At 38.1% G+C, this 6,587-nt stretch overlaps 1 protein-coding gene across 1 annotated transcript in view; it reads left to right on the top strand.

Annotated features, from left to right (window-relative positions):
* Window positions 1-845: 845 nt before the first annotated feature.
* Window positions 846-6,587, top strand: part of oxr1a (oxidation resistance 1a) — a 164,638-nt gene continuing 158,896 nt past the window's right edge. Inside the window, exon 1 of the mRNA XM_020633981.3 lies at window positions 846-1,013. The gene's annotated coding sequence lies outside the window, so the exon portion shown is untranslated. The remainder of the gene's footprint in view (window positions 1,014-6,587) is intronic.

The raw sequence follows: 6,587 nt of genomic DNA, 5'->3' as shown, positions 1-6,587 counted from the left end.
CTTAAATGTCAAAAACAGTTATGTTCGTGTGTGAACTCATGTATAAAGTTAAGTGAAACAAAGCTGCAGAGTCCAGATGTTAATTTATATATTTAAGGCTATACACTTTAATACCGGCGACATGTGAACAGCATTAAGTATTTCAAATTATGCTGGATGGTGTAGACATTATATGCTGTTTCCTACTATCCAATAATAACAGTCTTGGGAAGGGTTCAGACATCCAATCCCTCCTTTTATTGGTCTGCACCCCATACATGAGGACCCACTCAATGGGTAGCCTGATTTCAAAAGGAGCCCCCTGTGAAATCTGAACGGCCATCCAAGGTGCCAAGCCAAAATTTTAAACTATGATATATAATATTGTTATGATTGCCTTGTCAGAGTTGGGTTTTATGTTAAAACCCACTACTCTGGCTGTGTTGCTACAACCACAATAGATTTTTAGTATTTCAATGACATTTATGTTTCCCATGCTATTATTTTCTTAAACTGTAAAATCTTCCACTGGAACAAACGTTGCACGACATGTTTTTTTTTATTATCATGACATAAATGCTGCATACATTAAGTGAGAAACCTCTGAACAAATATGATATAGTAGAAACATTTTAACCGAATAAAATTGTTAATTGCTGCGTAAATTTGACATCTTATATTTTCTTATATTTTGTTTCCACATTTATTGCCATTCTTTACTGCAAAAGCAGAACCGTGTTACTGTCACCCAATTGGTACGTCCAGGGATAACAGCTCTCACTTCCCCCTACTCTCCCCCCCTACACTCGGTGGAAAGCCTTCTTGGTATGGTCGGCTCCTCCCCTCTCTATGTGTCAGTGACATGGTCAGTGATGGTAGTTCGTTTGAGAAAAGGTCAAATGACTCCGCATGGCTTGCTATGTGTGCTCCCCCGTGATGCTGCGCGTTTGATGAAGAAACACTACCAAAACATTTGACCGACCTGGGTATTTTCGAGCATCCGAAGCGTCTTCTCGAATTGTGTCCTTGTGAAAGTAAGTACCGATGTGCAATGACGTGTTTGTTATTCCCGAAACGATTAACCCAGTTTATGTTTTGATACAGTCGGATTAGTCGTTGACTTCTAAAGGTTTAATGTTAAATGTTTGTGAAGTGTTGTGTTTCAGTGCTGCTCAGGAGCCAGGATGTTGAAAATAGCTTTTTAGGATGATGATTGTTCAGATGTTTATAGACAGTGCAGGTGCAATTCAGGTGAAGGTTCGCTGTAGGTCTTCCTAAACTGGCCGTGTACTATTTGTGTCGTTAAATTTATGGCTTAAAAAGCCCAACAAATGCCGGAGGAGACTAACCATATGAATATTATAGCAACATTCAGAGGAAGCATTTGATATAATCGACGGCATTAAGGTCATTCAGGAGTCACTCAAGGCATCGAGATGTAAAAGAAACGCTTTTAATTACAATACGGATCCAAATACTGCATCTTTAAACTCGTAAATGTCTCTATAAAATAATGTTTATTAATAATAATGTATAGGCCTGCCATCTACATTTAGCATTAACTGTACCTTTCAAGGCACTTGAGGAGTGTTGTGAGGGAGTGGAAAGTTCAATCTATAGCAACTAAGCTGAGGATAGGAGACTTATTAAAGTGAGTCATCAGAGTCAAGCCATGACTCCCCCCTTCAGAATAGCATAGACTAGATCTTAACCTATTCCACCATTGCATGATGCATTAGGTACAGCCCCATAAGGTATATGAGCTGCCTTCAGGAAGATGGTTGGGCTACTTAATCTCTTGTGAAACATCCTCAGAAAACATTTCAGTCCTGAGCAGTATCAGCATGTTCAGATACTGTAGCACTGCCTAGGGATACACTGTCTTTTGATGTAGCACCGTGTAGTCTGTTCAAGGTCGGTTAGATGTGCAAGGTCAGTTTTAAAGCCGTGGTGGAGTTGAAAGCGTATTACTGTTGAAAAGTAGGGATAAGCATTTCAGTCATTTAAATAGGCAAGTACCCTCATTACTTTATGGACGAGTAATGGATTACTTGCAAATTATACATTATTTTACTGTAAACAAGTAAGTCATAAATGGGCCTTCCAAATACACTCTTCAGCAGCTGCTTTGAGGTGGTACGCTGTGTTTTCTGTGGTTTGATACTCATCAGTACTGCAGTCTCCAAATCCAAGTTCTGAATGAAATGACAAGTGATGGTAAATTGGGAGTTGGTGGTGAGAGCTGTTTCCAAAAGTGTAGTAACAGCCATTTAATCAGCACGTTGCCAATCAGCCCTCAATTCTGCTGTGCTTTCCTCACAGATCTTTTCCACTCTTGTAGCTGTTGTTTGCTGTGATGGTGGTTGTACTAATACTCAACAAATGCCATCAACTCTCGGAGACCTTCTCCTTCCTAAATCGAGTGGTAGCATATCTCTTGTCACCATTTTTGAGAGAAGAGAACTCCCATGATTCCCCGGCCAGCCTTGACGTCATCTTTGCATCATTGTTTTGATTGAGATCCCCCCGGCGGCGGAATTTACATGGACATAAACATGTACTCTTAAGGGGGAAATTCCAATTGATGCCTCTGTGATGATTTAATGGTAATCAGAACTAATTTAATTATACAAAAGTTCACTTGATAAAAACACATCATGTAAGGGATAACAAGAACCATCTTCTAAAGATAGAAATTATACACATACACACGCTTTGAATAATGAATTTAATGATCAACTTATTCATGGTCCTGAAGGTTGTGATTAATCTGTCCCTCTGGAAAATCAGTGAGTGCCTGCTTTTACTAAATGATTACTCCTTGGCGATTTAAGTTGATGTAAATGAGCTACAGTTAGCTTACAGTAGAAATTATTATATCTATACAATTTCCATTTAGATTAAGACTTTTAATAAAACATGTGTTTTAATAATATAAAACCATGCTTATCATGCTTTGATTTGCTGATCAGCCAATGTTTCATGGTAATAGGTGTGATGTTTATCAAGATGGCCAGGAAGAAAATTCAGAAACTCAAAAATCACATGTATCATATGGTACTCAGATAGAGGCCAGGATATCAATGTTACCTTAAAGAATACAACCCCTTAATTATCAATATCCCATCTGACTTGTTACCACTAGTAAGGCTTTCGCAGTAACCACTGATGTTCATACGGAAACAATGGCAACTGCACTAAATGTTCAAAACCTTCTAAAACCCATTAACGTTGTAGCTATAAGAAAATGAAAGTGCATTTGAAGCTGAATGATGACTGACTGGTGCCACATGACAACAAGAATCTTAAACAATAAAGAGGCTTTGGTCTTCAACCAAATGTAAGATGAAGTCATCAAGTGACTTGTCTTACAGTCCCTCTCAAAATATTCAAATATGTGAAATAGTACAGACCAGAGCTGCAAATCTAATTTTAGAACTGTTATTCTAATGATTTTGTTAAATTATGCTTCACTTGAAAAACAACATTGAAGGGTTTTAAAAATAGTGAACAAAATGATAGAATAATTGAGTTACCATTACAGCACTATATAAAGTGATCTTTTTCTTTTTTTAACTTAGTAATTTACCTCTATATTGGAAAGCAATAAAGCTGCAAGATCAAATGATTGACTTTGCTTTTTTAAAACTGTTCTTATTGTTTAGCTGAATTGTTGGAATAATAGTAGTGGTTTTAAAAAATCAAGGATTTTGATCACGGATTGGATTGGTATTTTGGATCAATTAGTTGTCATTGATGATTTGACTCTGATCCTAAAGATAGCCATAAGCTCTCTGTGTGGTTTGGCTTGTATATATTTTTTTGTCTGCCTTGCCATAGTCCTCTTACATAACAATAAACATAAACAATAGGAAATGAACTGAAGCAGTAGTAGGATGTAGCTTCCATGGCAGCAGGGTTTGTTTTGTCTTGGCCAATAATAGCTTTACCTATGTGCAATAAACAGTGCCATGGGACTGTTTTGAGGATTACAAAGGATTTTCTATGCTAAGCCACAGCCCAGCCCAGTGACCCCCTCATGTCTCCTCTCCTTTGAGCACAGCAACAAGCAGCCTTATTTCTCTGTCTTTTACTTGTCCCATGATGCATCGGGGGCTTGTCATGTGACCCAAATCATAGATTATATGGCTAGGATGAAGTGAAGGTGTAATGCTGCCAAGGCAGTCTCCAGAATTTGATGTATCATAAAATGATTAAACCTGTTCCCCTTAAATCTTTTGAAAGTGACAGTAATTATGTATGATTAACCTATTTTTACCCCTGTTGAGGGTTAAACACATAAAGAAAAAAAGTGATCTTTCTTGCCAACTTCACAATATTGTCTGAAGATTAAGTGACTTATCAAACCCCTTTTAATGGCAGTATTTTATAAAATGATACAGGCAACAATTGTTCAAACCATTAGGGGAAAAGCAAGAAGTATAAGGTTAAGAGATTGACTTACCACTGCAACTGCGATGCGATGCGCACATGCAAGATGGTTGTTTCGCAGGATGTGGCATGTCAGTCACGTAACCTGAAATGCATCATACTAACCCCATACTTTGGCTGTACAATAGCTCCGTTTTCATTTTGGTGTGCATGTTTAGGGATGCAGCGCTCATGTTGAGGGCAGCTAATCTCCCCATTAAAAATCTACAGTTTAGAAGGCTTGCCTGCTTCTACAAAGAATCATGTGAGGCTCTTGGCCAAAATATTCAATAAAATTATATTTAGAGCGATGTATTGCCTTTGTATGAGCAATAAGTATATACACATCAGTGGAATACGTGACAGATATGAAAACAAAAGTACATTAAGGCTTTGGATGTGATTTCGAAGTAGTCAGTGTTTATACGGAGAAACACCCCTCGTTTGTACAATATGCTTTTTGACTTAAGTTGTTCCAGGAACTATAGAATATTACTTAAACTACATAAGACCAGGTTAATTTGAAATTTCTTGTGGTTTCATGTGGAACTCACAAATGTGTCTTGTTTGCCGTGACTAATCTGCAACCAAAGTCTGACTGATATGACATACATTTGTAAGATCTTAAAGTAAGAATATTTGATTTTTCACACTTACATGTAGCAGAAATCAAGTATATCCTCTGAAAATAACTGTGAGTCATGACTGTCTACAATGGGTGTAACACCCGAGTCCAACTGTCTGTGATGTTTTCCGAGCCGTATCTACAGCGTGTTTACATGGACAGGACAGCCAGCTCCTCCCCTCACGTATAATTGAGGGACTAGAGAAAAGAAGAATAACATACTGTACTCACTGCTTAACTGTGTTTCTAGATCACGCTCATTTCAGGTAAATTTACATGCAGTGTGAAGATACGAGCATAATAAAGATCACTAGCATTAGCATGCTAACACAACAATGCAGCGCGAGTTGTTTTGGTTTCATGCTGGTGCTCAAGGGCGACATCTGCTGGATCAAAAAATTGCATGTTCTTCCTTTAAGTTAGTGTATTAGTGGTGAATCAGATCAACCCCTGCAGTTCGGGCCGCACTTGATAAGTAGTGCAGCATATACCCGACAAGACATTATAGTCTTTTAAAATATATTTCATGCAATTTCCGCAAAGTTTCACACAGATACAGGTCGTAAAGCGCTGATATTTCAAATGCTTCTTCGTCTTTTCTTTGTTTTCTCTCACCCCTTTGCAATGCATCATGCATGAAACAGCTGGGCAAACAGCATGTGTTACATGTTCAATATCGTCAAAGCTCAAACATAAAAACAATTTCTTTTCAATCCAAAAAAACAATCCAATTCATGACTTAAATCTGTGATCCAATGCAAACCTAGGGAATGTAATCTAGGACACTAATTTCCACTCTAAAGGCCTTTGCACACTGAGTCAGTTTCTCTCGGATGCATTTTTTGGAATATGTAATCAGAAAAAAAAAAGAGTTAAGCACAGACACTTTGCACACTGAGTCCGATGCGTTTATTGTTTTTATTAATTGCCAAAATTCACAGTATGAGATAAAAATGTCTTGTACTCATCACTCAGAGTGAACAAGCAGTGAACATGTCTTTCATTCAAGAAGTGAAAGAATCATGAAATCAACGGGGTAGGTCCACATGAAAACAAGACAGGAGCGAGGAAAGTTTCACCTGTCAATGGAGGAGAGTTTTTCCTGTTGATAAGATTCAAGAATTGACTTTATTGTCTCACAAAGTGAGAAATTTGTCCTTGGCTCTTCAACCGTTCTGCAGCCATAAAAAAGACAACACTCAACACCATTCACATCAAACATAAAACGATAAACATTATTTTGTAAAAATTATTAATATAAATAACATCAGGTTCTTGAAATACCAGTGCAAACATGCGAAGGCTCAGTTCCAACCTCTAAGCATGTCTTTAGGCTGACAGGATTTCCAGCATGGCAGCTATCGCGGATGGCGCCTCCGGAGCCCCCTGCAGTAACGGATGGATGACGTCACTCAGGCTTTGTCCATTAATATTTACAGTCTATGGTGTCAAACTGCAGTGTACGGTGTAGTCACAGCTGGCACAATATTAGGAGCTTTCATTTTATTAGAAGTTACTACGTGTGTCTAGCTGTGAGCAGTAGCGGACTTTA

The sequence above is a fragment of the Labrus bergylta genome, chromosome 8, assembly GCF_963930695.1.
Source record: "Labrus bergylta chromosome 8, fLabBer1.1, whole genome shotgun sequence".
Classification (NCBI taxonomy): domain Eukaryota; kingdom Metazoa; phylum Chordata; class Actinopteri; order Labriformes; family Labridae; genus Labrus; species Labrus bergylta.
Note: the sequence above shows the minus strand (reverse complement) of the source record. Positions and strands in the feature narration are given on the sequence as shown.